Source organism: Microcebus murinus, chromosome 7 (assembly GCF_040939455.1).
Source record: "Microcebus murinus isolate Inina chromosome 7, M.murinus_Inina_mat1.0, whole genome shotgun sequence".
In the NCBI taxonomy this organism is placed as follows: domain Eukaryota; kingdom Metazoa; phylum Chordata; class Mammalia; order Primates; family Cheirogaleidae; genus Microcebus; species Microcebus murinus.
Genome location: NC_134110.1, coordinates 7,010,142 through 7,023,486, shown reverse-complemented (window position 1 = coordinate 7,023,486; position 13,345 = coordinate 7,010,142).

The window sequence follows — 13,345 nt, the reverse complement described above, 5'->3', positions numbered from 1 at the left end:
AGGGGCTACCCAGCTCCCCGCGCCCTCATGCACCTCCTTGCTGCCTGTGGAGAGGCAAGCCAGCACTGCCAGACGCGTGACTTCGCAAGGGGAACTGGACATCCAGAAGGAACTCCCAGGGTTTTAAATGTTGGCATATCATTCATTTCGGAAAGAAAAAAAAATATGTGCAGATGAAACAAAATACGCCTGTGGCTCAGATCTGCCATGGGCTGCAATTTCGTAAATCTCTAGAGGAGGTGATCACTGAGGAACATTCCTGCTCTGACAGTCTGTGATTCTCTATTCTGCTCCAAGGGACTCTTGGAAAATGAAAGAATCCTAACGCCTTCTGAGATAAAAGCTGGGATGGATCTCAGAGTGCCGCTCGAGGGGGCTGGGAGCCTTCTGGAGCAGGGCAGCCCAGGGCAGTGCTGGGCACAGACACGTGGCAGCTCCCCGGTTTGTTTGTGTCTGTTGGCTGGCGAAGGAACAAGTGCAGGGGGCGGTGGAGAGGATGACTTCCGGCTCCTTGCTGGAGCAGCACCCACAGAAAGGAGGCCTGCGGGCGAATGCCACAGACCTTCTGCAGAGCGCGCCACGATGCAGCCCTTCCCGCCTCCCTCTCCCATTCCTGGGCCTCCTTGCGGCAGGCTCCAGCCCCGCTGCATCTGGAGCGGAGCAAACACCGGAAACCTCAGATCTTAAAGCGATCCAACCTTCTATCCCCAGACCCCACCCACGCGGACCCTCATTGGCTGTTCCCAGGACCCGCCACTCAAGGCTGCACCCATCACAGCCCTCTACTGTTTGCTAAGGCGGTGACTTCAGGCGCTCCTCCAACAGCGCACTGCTGTTTCTTCAGTTTCACAGTTGAGGAAACTGAGGCTGAGAAACGCTAAATGACCTTGCCAGAGTTCACAGCCAGAAGGCCCTGGTCAGAAGCCACAGTGTGGAGTCTCTCGAGCACTGAGCTCACCCCAGGCTGAGAGGGGCCAGAGGCGTGGCCCTGCCCACGGGAACCCCTGTTCCAACCCGCACCTACCCACCTACCCACGCGCAGACACGCACAGCCTCGGTCACTACCCCCGTTACCTGGAACTTGAGCAGGACATGGGGGACAGCAGGTCCCAAAGGGAAAGAAATTCAGAGCGTCCTCCCGCCACAAAGCGGGGGCAGAGATGAAGGTCTCCAGGTGACATTGCAGGTGTCTTCCTCATCCTGAAGACTGTCACAGGTCTGGCTGTGGCACTTTCTCCGACAGGCGGCAGAACTAAAGGTAAATGAATTCAGCCTAAGGCAGTGTTGACAGCTGGGGATCTAGCTAAGAGTGAGGCCACCTTTTCTTTTAAATAATCAGATGCAATAATTTTTAGGAAATTAGAGAAACTTTTTGTTAGTTTTGTTTGTTTGTTTGTTTCCCTTTGCAGGCACAAAAATTCCCATGCCAAAAGCCAGGCCTTCATGTATTGAAGACTCCTCTGTGCACATCCATCTCGTTCCTCCTCCCAGGAATCCTACCAATAAACAGCATCTTTATCCCCTTACACTGATGAGGAAGCTGACCTTGGAGAATAGAAGTGACTTTGAAAATGTCCCAGCCATTAAACAGCAGATAGGGATTCAAACTCAGATGGTCTGCCCCCAGAGGCTGCCACCTTACCTACAGCACCATTTGGCCTCACCATAATAATGAAGCTAATATTTATTAAGTGCTTACTATATGCAAGCACAGTGCTAAGTTCTTTACTTTCAGTTGGTTCAGAAACATGCAAAACAGGGCTTCCAAGGCTAAAATGACATGCCTGGAGGCACAAGTTTGGAAAGCAGGAGAGCCAGGAATAGAAAGCAGACAATTTGATTTCAAGCATGCCCTTCCTCCCGTCCCCTCTACTCACCTGAATGCTTCAGTGACAGTCCCAGGACCAGGTGAGTCAGATGAGGGGAGAGGGAGAGAGTTGGAGAAAGAGGAAGAAAAAGGAAGGAAGGAAAGGGGAGAAGGGAAGGGGAGAGGAGAAGGTACCACTGCTGAGCGAGGAGTGCAGGGCGCGTACAACAGCTGAGAGCAGACCAGCCAAAGGAATAGGCAGGGCATCGCGCGGCGAGTTCCACATGCTTATATTCTCCCCATTACCCAGATTAAGACCCTCTGATCCTGAGCACAGTGCCCCCTCCACTGTGGGGAGAGAGATTTGATGGAGACTGTGCTGGGAGGAGCAGAGTGCCATGTGTCTTTGTGTGCCTGCTTGAAACCTTTTCTGAGTCCCTTTTGCAGTTTTTAATAAGATTCAAACAATAAATTATGTAAAGCCAGAAAGCGAAAAGGGCAGACCCTTTCTGGAGTTCATTTCAAGTCTGAAGTTCAGAACACTTTTAATGACATAATTGCAAAAGGCAAAAATCTATCCGAGTGAAGACTTCTCTTTGAACAAGGAGCGCATTTTCAGACAGTGGTGCAGTGTTCCTCTCTGTCGCTGGGCCCTGGGGAGCTGGGGGGAGCAGGACAGGAAGACAGCACGGCAGAGAGAGGGTGAGGCTTTTGCCGAGAGCCTGCAGGCTCCTTCTGCCATCCTAGAAATAAGTGGGTTCAATTTTCCCTTTGGATCAGGAGCCAGTAGGTCCCGAAAACAGAGATATGATGTTAAAATTAGGATGATCTTCTAATATCTTAGCTCTTTAAAAAACTACCTATTTATGTTTTGGTGATATCTGCACATGGTTAAACAAGAAAATAAAGAGGTACTAAAAGGTATATGTTGAAAATCAAATCTTTCTCCCAACCTTGTCCCCAACTTTTCAGCTCCCCTGTCCAGAGACATTTACTCCTGTCAGATTCTCGGGTTTCCACCCAAAGAAATTCTCCACTGAAATGAGCTCCCCCATTTGTGAGTTATTAAGGGTGTGCAGCCTAAAGCCTGCAGCCTGGGTTTGGACCCCTGCTGTCACATGCCCCAGCTAGTCACCTGGGGCCAGGTGCCTTAGCCTCTCTGCTGTTTCATTTTGATTGTTGATGAGAGATTATACCGGGGCCCACCTTAGAGGGCTGTTATGAAGATTAATTGAATTAATAACTGTAAAGCTTTAAAATACTGGACTGCACATTAACCCGATATATGTTAGCTGCTATTACATAAGTTTACCCTTTTTACATATGAATGGCCACATACTATGTACACTGTACTAAACCTTGCATTTTCTCACCCAAGAGTATAATTTATGGAGCTCCTTTATAATGGCAGGATCACATTCTGCCCTATAACTGATTCAACCAGCTTACCATGGATGGACATTGTAGGAAGTTTCTAGTCTCTTGCTGTCACAATGCCATGGCAATGACGATCCTTGCATATGCCGCTCTGGTGACCGGTGCAAAGATATCTGAAGGACACTATTAATCAGCGTAGGCTAAACTAGACCACAGTAATTAATAAATTCCGACAGCTTAGTAACTTGATACAACAAAAGGTTTACTTCTCATTTAAGTCCCAGTCCAATGAAAATCAGATCGTGCTCCTTGGCCTCTCTCCTCCTTAAAGGTTGACTCAAGTATCCCAGATCCCAGCTACTTCCAAACTGCTGCTCTGCATTTTAGAGATCTTGCGCTGCCAGCCCTGTGAACTGGGGATAGACAGAGCAGGAGAACACATACCTGCTCAGGCAGGAGGGAACACATCACATCTGCTCACAGTCCCATTGATGAGAACTCATCACATGGTCCCACCCTAACCACCAATGTACCTGGGAAATATAATCTTCTAGGGTTTCCAGGAAGAAGAAATGATGTTGTGAACACATAGCATTCTCTGGGTCAATGATGAATTCTAGAAATTGACTCATTCAGCAGGATACATTTTAAATTCAAAACATTTTATAGATTCCATACCAATTAAAAAATTTACTTACTATAACTGGGCAATGTATAATGAGAGAAAATCTGTATGAATTCAATAATGCTTTTTAAAGATTACAAGTATTTTATTAATCACAATTGTATGTACACTAAAAAATAATAATTACAAATAATGTTAGAATGAGACATGTTACCTGCTCTATCAATGATGATTGATACACATATTGATCCCAAGAATTCCCCAGGAGTTTGCAGACCAAAGATCAGACCTTTGATCCTGTGCTGAGGTGCTCAAAGTTAGCTGTGGTCTTTATCATAGTGGTTCACGAATAGTCTATTCAAGGCTATTCTATGTCTATAGGGTTTGGATTATTGAGGGCCCAGCCTTGTCTCCCTCTCTGCGGTCCCACCCCACCCACGTCAGTTCTCAACATGGAGGTCAGTGACCCTTTACAAATGTGGGTCACATGACACCCTTCGGGAGTTCCCATTACTCTTAGAATAAAATAATTTTTTTTTTTTTTTACTGTCTTACTCTGTTGCCTGGGCTAGAGTGCCATGGTGTCAGCCTAACTCACAGCAACCTCCAACTCCTGGGCTCAAGTGATCCGTCTGCCTCAGCCTCCCGAGTAGCTGGGACTACAGGAATGCGCCACTATGCCTGGCTAATTTTTTCTATATATTTTTAGTTGACCAATTAATTTCTTTCTATTTTTAGTAGAAATGGAGTCTTGCTCTTGCTCAGGCTGGTTTCGAACTACTGACCTTGAGCAATCCACCTGCCTGAGCCTCCCAGAGTACTAGGATTACAGGCGTGAGCCACCGCACCTAGCTGAAAATAAAATAATCTTAACCATGGTCTTCCAAGCCTGGAATAATCCGGCCCCTTCCCACTGATCCCATTGCATTGATTTCATATGAATGTCCTCTTTAGTCTCTCTAATCAGATCAACCTCTTCTTCTGTTCCTTTTACTTACCATGACCTTTTCCTTTGAATCTTTTCTTTCCATCTAGAAGTCTCACTCTCAGTACCCCCCCACACACTTATTCACATGCTGGACTTACTGTCATCACCCTTCTAGACTCAGGTCAGAGGGGGGGGTCTCCCTCTCCTACAGGGGCCTCCCCAAGCTACTCTCTGTCATATCGTCCCATCTATTTCCTGTGGATATATTTTCCAATGTAAATATCACTTTTATTTGCTATTTGTAGGTTTACTATGCTGTTGCCCCCACTGGATACCGGTTCCAGGAGGGCAAGGGTAGCACCTGTCTTGTTTACTGCTGTGTGTGAAGCACAGAGACACATATACACTCACGGGGCTCTCTGCACCTTACGTTCTGTGAAATGGCTTATTGAACCAGGTATTCCCACTCAGAGATCATTGCCTTTGGCTTAAGATCTTACTTCTATTAACCAACTTACCCTGAGAAGAGTATTAGTATGACTTATTCTAGGTCTTGTTTGAAGTGTTTTGGGAAAAGGAGGTGTGGAGAGGGAAAAGAGGAGAGAGGATGTTTGGAGGTGAAGAGCATGTGAGAAAATAGACAGTGTTGGAAGGGAAAAACAAAGCATAACAATGAGAGATTTGGAGAGCTCCTATTCTGAGTTTTCACAAGGCAGGCGGAGAGAGCAAGACATGAGATTTTCAGGAAGGGGCCTGATAAGGCCAGGGTAAGTACTACATTCTCTGCACTCGGGCGGGCATTATTAGTCCCTAATACAGAAACTGGAAGCAGTGGAAATAAATGGCTTAAAATGTCTGGAATTCAGAATATCACCGAGGGCATTGAACAGCCATTTGCGGCCTGGATTGGGGTGGGGATGAAAGGAAGAGACGTAGCAGCCATTGCCTCTCTGCGGCTGTGCTGTTCGGGCTCCTTGCTGGGGGCACACGTGAATATAGCACAGCCCTAAGGGTTTCCTAGTCCAGTAGGGGAGGCAAAGAAGATGACTTTGCTCAGGGCTGAGCAAGAACAACCACAGGTGCCTTGAAAGTGCAGGGGAAGAACACCAAGATGAGCTGGGGCATGAGTCAGGGAAGTCCTCCTGGAGGAAGTGATACCTAAACTGCATCTTGAAGAGTCGGAGTTGGGCAAAGAAAGCACCTTGACAACATCCCACTAGGGGAGGTGACCTCCAGGTATGGGCAGATGGAGCCAGGCACACAGAGAGCCACCGGATTACTAGGAGTAAATATTGATCTCCCTGGTTCCTCCAGTGCACCTTTTGTAGTGACATCATTGTTTTATTACAGCATATTTATGGGGGTACAAATGTTTAGGTTACATATTTTGCCCTTGTTCCAAACCCCCCCGAATCAGAGCTTCAGGCGTGTCCATCCCACAGACAGTGCACATCACACTCATTATGTATTATATACCCATCCCCCTCCCCCTCCCATCTGCCTGACACCCGATGAATGTTATTCCCATATGTGCACTTAGGTGTTGATCAGTTAATAGCCAATTTGCTGGTGAGTACATGTGGTGCTTGTTTTTCCATTCTTGGAATACTTCACTTAATAAAATGGGCTCCAGCTCTATCCAGGATAATACAAGAGGTGCTAGATCACCATTGTTTCTTGTGACTGAACAAGGCTAGAACAAATGAGCTTGGAGAGACGTCTTGACATGTGAACTTTCTGAGGGTTTCTTTTGCTTGCTTGGTGAAAGCACTAGAAAAAAACACTGCAAATTCAAAGGTGGAGCTGATCAAGGGACTGTGCCATGGAGTAAATTCCTGGACTACTACGAATAGTCCCAGCCAGCATTTTTGAGTGTTTAACCTGTCTCGGGCACTGTTCTAGGCCTTCACATGCCATCTTTCATTCAGAGAATGGAAGGAAGACAATTAAGATTTACATATCACTTTGTCTACTGGGTACCACTGTAGTTATTGTATTGACACGGACCTAATCCATAGGCATAGAAAACTATAAGTAAGTAATAGTATTAATAACTGTTTCATCAGTCAAAGACTTGATAAAGACAATCCACCTGTCACTGAGGGCCAAAGATGGGCTAGGCTCTGGGTCAGACCCTTTAACTTAGCTTTGTAGCTATCATGTAGAGTAAGCTTCAAGTCCACTCTGATTTTTACAGGTCAAAGTGGTAAAGTTGTGAAGGCAGGTAGCCTGCCCTTCATCCCCCTAGAAAATGGTATGTTCAGTGCCCAGCTTTTTCCACCACACTTCTGGTAGATTGTAGAGTAGCACATCTCAAAGTTTCATGTGTATGTGAGTCAGCTGATGACCTTGTTATCATGCAGATTCTGACTCAGTTAAGTCTGGGGTGTGGCCTGAGACATTCCCAGAGGTGAGGCCAAGGCTGCTGCCTAGGGACCCCACATTTTGAGTAATGAAATTCTAATCTAGACAATTTTCCATTTACCACATGGGAAGTTCTATCTTAAGACTAACATACTACAGAATTCTGCTTTCTTAGACAGGAAAACCAGGGCTTAGAGAGTTTTTATGTCTTACATACCAGTTGACCCTTACCAAGGACAAATGCCAGACTCTCTGAGCTGAAGAGTCTGTGTCATGCTGTGTTATGAGCTAACTCCTGTGAATGTCCTCATTTCAAATCTGCAAGGGGGTCTCTTCTGGACCATCTTCCAAAAGGCTGTGAGTATCAGGTGGGGTTTAATGGAGGGAGAAGCTTCATCCATTGACACTGATGCTGGAAGGCAGGAGTTAGGTCTGAGGTTTATGGAATTCAGATCAGACTCTGCTTTCAGCAAAGACAACAGCTTGCTTCATTACCATCTCAGACATAATTCTTTGAGATCCCCATACTATGTGAGCTCTATATTAGCATCCTTTTGAAATAAAAATAATAAGAACATTGAAAAGATCTCAGTATGCCTTTTCCAAGAGTTGCAAACATTGAAAAATTTAATAAGGACATAAGGTAGAAAAGCCAAGTCATATAAATGTCATCTGCAAGACCCCTAACTTCAAAGATTTCTAAACACTCGCTCCACATTTATCCAGGAGAGTACAGCAGCTATTTGGTGGCATTTCCATAGTGTGGAGAAGAAACAAAGAAGACATACCTGTTCCATGTGTCCAAGGAACATCCAAGCAAAATGAACAATCACGCATGGAACCCAAGAGTATGATTAGCCCATGCCCCAAACCTCCAGCCATGGGGTCGCTTTCCACGGGAAGAGGTAGGATGACCATTATCGCCTGAGAAATGAAATGGAGATGCGATGGGAAATGTCATGCCTTGGGTGCATGAGCATTACTCCAGTGATCAATCACCCAAATTGAATTGCTTATTTGTACATCTGATTGCCTTTGCATTATTTAGAAGTTATTTAATGACAGCCAGCCTGACAGCATGCCTCTAATACATGCCAGATAGATTTAAGAGACTCGGAAATATCTCTTTCTAATTGTTTGGACAGTCATATTGATTGCTGTTTCCTCTTTCAGGGTTCTCCAAAGCGCTTCGTGTCCTCTGTATGCTGGACACACGTACACTGCACACGGGGAGAGAATAAACAATGCCCCTGCACGGGTGGGACCTGCAGAGGGCTTCTCCCCTGAATGGGCAGGCGGGTACCCAAGAAGTCAGGTGACCAGGGCCTGATTTTAACAGAGCTCCTAGGCCCAGATCCCACACAGAGGTTGGAGGGAGCTGCTCTCTTCGGGGTGGGTGCGAAGCCGAACGTCACCCTGTGTGTTCTGCAGGTCTGGGAAGCACGGTGGCCTTCACAGAGAGGCTGTGTTCCACTGCGTTCTGATTATCTGACACTCCCCCCAGGAAGCTGAAGGAATTGGCCTTGAGTTAGGGCAGGAGTGAGATTGCTTCTTGCTTTTTTTTTTTCTTTTTTCATTTCTGCAGAACAGCCGACAGTGGCTGAAGAGACACGCCCTTTGGAGTGTGTTTGTGACTGGGCGACAGCGCTGGGCAGACCCTGTGACTCAGAAACCCTGCTCCTTCCCGCCCTCGCCTCGCGCTGTGTTTCCATAGTGCAGCTTTATTACGCTGCTGCGTTTCCTTGGATATTAAATATAAGAAATGAAAAAGTAACAACATTAATATCCTGGTAGATGATGGCTTTCTGAGCCTATGTCTGGCTCTTGGGGGGAAAAGAAAAACAACTTTGATGAGCTGTGTAACTTCTCCATGGGAATGATTCTTTTTATTTTCTTCGTTCCCCCTGTCCAGGTTTATTTTGCGGTCCTCTGTTCTCTCTCCCAGCCTGCCCTTGAGGGCATGACAAGCGGGTGCCTTGGTGGCAGTGCCCTGCAGGCCTGGCGTTCGGTGGAGGGATGCTGAGCCCCCACGCAGGCCCCACCTCCCGGATCCCTGGGTGTTGGCGTTTGGCAGAGGGTGACCCCCTGCTCACAGCCGGGGAACTTGGAGAGACTCGCATCTAGCAAAGAGCTTTTGCAAATGACATTTTGATGAGTACATTAATCTGAAAGGCACTCACTGTATTCTCTTGATGTTTCCAAGGTAAAGCTCAAGATAAGAGAGTAACAGCCATTTTTCAAGCCAGGAAGTCCTTTGTCAGTGGTCACTGACACTTTGATGAACTCACAGGGCTCCTTGGTTTCAGGCCACCCATGGCTACACCAGCGTGCAAAACCAATTTGCCACAGACACTGCCCTCTTGTCCCCTCGGACGCTCCACCCCTTGAGGTCTCTGCCCCCAGCCCAGTATTTGAACTCCTCTTAGGATCAGGGCATGCTGGGCAGGCCGAGGTGAGGAGGTGTGTGGCCCATGCCCTCCAGAAGCCCATGCTTGGGTAGGGAGGTGGGCAAGAAGGCAGAGCATGCCACAGGGAGAGTCAGGACAGATCACCCTTGCCTTGGGAGTTGATAAAGAAGGATGGAGGAAGTGACAGCTATGTAGGGTTTTGAAGGAGGACTAGGAGCCCTGCAGTGGGAGAGCAGCCCGTGCAAGGCCGTGGAGGTGCGAAACAGCAGAGCGCAAACTCTGGTTGACAGGGGGGCCCTCGCACAGGCCCCAGATTTCACCCAGATGAACCTGGTTAGATGAATCTCCAAAGGCATCCACACCTCCTTTGCCAGTTGACCCTACTCAGGGGACTTTTCAGCCCCCAGAGGAGGAGGGAGCATGTCCTGGCAGTGCATGGTCTGGGGACACTAGGAAAGGTAGGACATCCCCCTCCAGGTCCCCTGTCTGCCTGCTGCCCAGGCCCAGGCTTTGTGCTTATAATTTATTCTGCTCTTAGGTAGAGGAAGAGAAGGGGGGGTGGTACCAACAGTGAGGTCACAGAGGAAACTAACATGCTCCTCACCTCGAACAAAGACCTCCTTCTCCTATAGACTTTGGCAAACCCAAAAAGGGAACAGTCCCCTCACCCTCGAGGTGGGATTGTTTGTTATCATAAAAACCTCCCGGTCCCCAGGAGACGTCAGCTGTTCTCTGAGATCTTTCACAATGCGAAAGGTCTTTAAATATCAGCCCAACGTCCAAGGATCCAAAGCCCCAAGTCCCTTTCCACCCCGCCCACCTCCTTCTCCCCTCTCTCCATCCTGTGCTCCCCTGCCCTGTTTATTTTTAGTGGCGATAAATCCAGCTCGTAATCTGGAGAGTTGATCTTTTTGAGTAAATTTAATTAACTACATTTTTAACTGCACTGTCCTCAGCCTTGGCAAGAGGGGCCATTTGTCTTACAGACGACTGATCCGATGGGAAGAGAGAGGAGACAACGCCGGCCCGGCCCCTCTCTCCTCTCCTCATAGAAAGACGTCAGCTACTCAGACCATTCTGGACCACTGAGTCCCATAGATGCTAGACTGGGGACCGAGAGGTAGGGAGGGACAGGGGAGGAAGACATTCTAAGCCCGACTTCCACCAAGTGCTGACTGCAGCGCCATTCCAGGAACAGGTGTGCGTGTGTGTGGTGCACATGTGCACATGTGTGGGGCATGTGTGCACGTGCATGTGCGCATGCTGCACATCTCTGGCACGGGGCTGACCACGCTGCTGCTGCTGCTGCTGCTGCTGGCATCGTCTGCGTCCTCCGCCAGGGTGATGAATGAGAAAGGGGCAAAGCAGTCTGTTTTTCCCACCTGTATTTCCCCCCCTCTTTGTTTTTATTAAATGCTGATTATTAATATTAGAAATGGAACACTGCCACGAGAAGCCATTTGCAGTTAATAAGGCCGTCGCCGCTGCCTGGGGAGTTAACAGAAGGCCAGGGGAGCCGCGTTAAGGACGTGGGTCAGGAGCGGGAGAGGCAGCCCGCCCTGGCGAGGCTGGGCGGTTCCGGTCAGGGCCCGAGGGCCGGGGCTGCCCCACTCCCACGGGACCGGCGTCATGCCTGGGCGTGCGCAGCTGCTGGGTCGCAGGCCAGCTGTGTGCAAGGCGCTCGGGGAGCAGCTCTCCCACCCCGCAGCTGTGAAAACACTGGCTGCGCCCGCAGGGCCGCGGCCCCCAGAAGCGGCCTCCCCACGCCCCTGCAGACAGCGCTGTCCCTCCGCCTCAGCCCGGGTCGTGACCAGCCTCGGAATGGAAGCGTGGCAAAGGGAAAATACAGGGAGCAAGTCTTTGAAATGCTGGGGCTGCTTGACACCCGGAGAAAGAAAATGGAAAGCCAACTCGTGGTAGGTTCACGTCCTTTCTTGAGAAGGGTGACAGCTAGGAGGCGAGCGGGGCCTGGTGAAAGAGGGTCCCTCCTGCCACAAAGGGAAGAGGAAGGGTGGTGGCCCCGGGTGTCTGCGTGCCTTCTGAGTTGCGGGCAGGCGTGGCTGAGGAGCATGGCCCACCACTCACATAGGGTCCCCGCGCCTGAGGGAGACGCACTCCTTCCTAACACAGAAACCACCGCCACAAAATAGTACACAGCCACCTTGTTGGTGAGTAGAAGAGGGTTTCTTTCAGTGTTTGTAGGATTCCTCTCCATCACTGGCCTGAACCTACTGCATCTTGCCAACCTTAGGAATATCGGCAGGCATGGGGACAAGAGCAGCTGGGGGCATAGGACACGTGGCAAAACCGTGTTTCCGTGTCACCAGTTGTGGGTGTAGTGCACATGCATGTCCACGTATGTGTCACCCTCGGGATCTAAGGGTTGATTTGCTTATCTTTGTGTTTAGATAGCGTGTCTGCGTGCCTGTGTCCACGCGGGTCTCCGGGCGTGTGCGTAAACACACCTGGGTGCTGGAGTGAAAGTGCAGGGAGCACATAGAACCCCCTCCTCGCCTCCTTCCTCCGCCCCACGCCTTCTCCCCCTTGGATGAAAATCCAGCCTGAAACCTGCTATGGTGGAGTCCACCGGGAGTACTGCATAGCTCAAGAACTACGCAGGGTGAGGAGGAGAAAAGGGACTCGGATCTGAGGAATGTGGATGAAATAATAATCACCCTGACAACAGCAGCACTTCGAAGGCATCAGGGAAACCAGAAGTTCCCAGATTCTTTCTCTCGTTTGAGCCCCAGTTCACCAATCCTAGAACATACAGTTGTTTTACCTTCACCCCTAAACAGAACCAAGCTCTGCCTGCCCTGTGAACTGTTAAGTATCTATTAATCACACATTATTTGCAATTTTTTTCAGATGTCTGAGGGAAGTGGCTGAGTCACAGAGACCCTGCGCTCAGAAGCGCATCCCACATACTAGAAATGTGCCCACACTTGTGTGCCCATGCGTATTTATCGAATGACAGGATGGAGAGCTTGCGTGAAAAGACTAATAAGAATATTCTGCCTCCTTTCTCTTTCTGCCCAGGGAGGCAGCACAGGCTTCTTAACACATAGATAGATCTGAGCTCAAAACCCACCTCTACCACTCTCTAGGTCTGTGCCCCTGTACACGGCCACCAGCCAATCTCCTGCGAGGTTGCCACCTGTGAAATGGCAGCAGTCACACAGAGGACAGGGTCAAGAGGATGCAGTGAAAGTATAGATGTTAAAAAACAAAGGCGGGAGGCAAGTAATTTGGGTTTCCTTCGCTGTCCTATCTGCAGAAAACCAAATCAAGTACAACTTTTGAAGATAGAGCAAGTTGCATGGTGGTTCCAAGAATGTGCTCAAGAGTCCAGGGGTCCAATCTGGTCTCTGCCACTGCTAAGCTCTGTGGCCTTGGGCAAGTGATCTTCTCACCCTGTAGCTCAGGCTCTTCATTCATAAAATGGGGATTTATCACAGGTCTGTTGTGAGGGTCTCACGAAATAATGCCTACTAACAGAACCTGACACACATTGAATTCTTGATAAAGAATGGCTATTGCTGCTACCTCTGATAAAGGTGGAAGGTGCCTGCAGATGAATGATCAAGGTTTCCCTTGAACATCTTAAATGGAATAAGGGTGGATGGAGTTGTTTTCCTGCGAGAATCTATGCCCTTCCTAATAGCAGAAATGGAGCTCCCTGCTTTGATAAGACGGGTCTGCTCTACTCTGTAGCTCTGACTTGGGAGAAAGAATGGCCCTGCCAACGTCAGGATGAATTTCTCTAGATCCTCTCCGTGATATCACTGCTGGGAGAGCCCCCGACACTCTTAGGGTCCATTCACGCCAGCATTTTC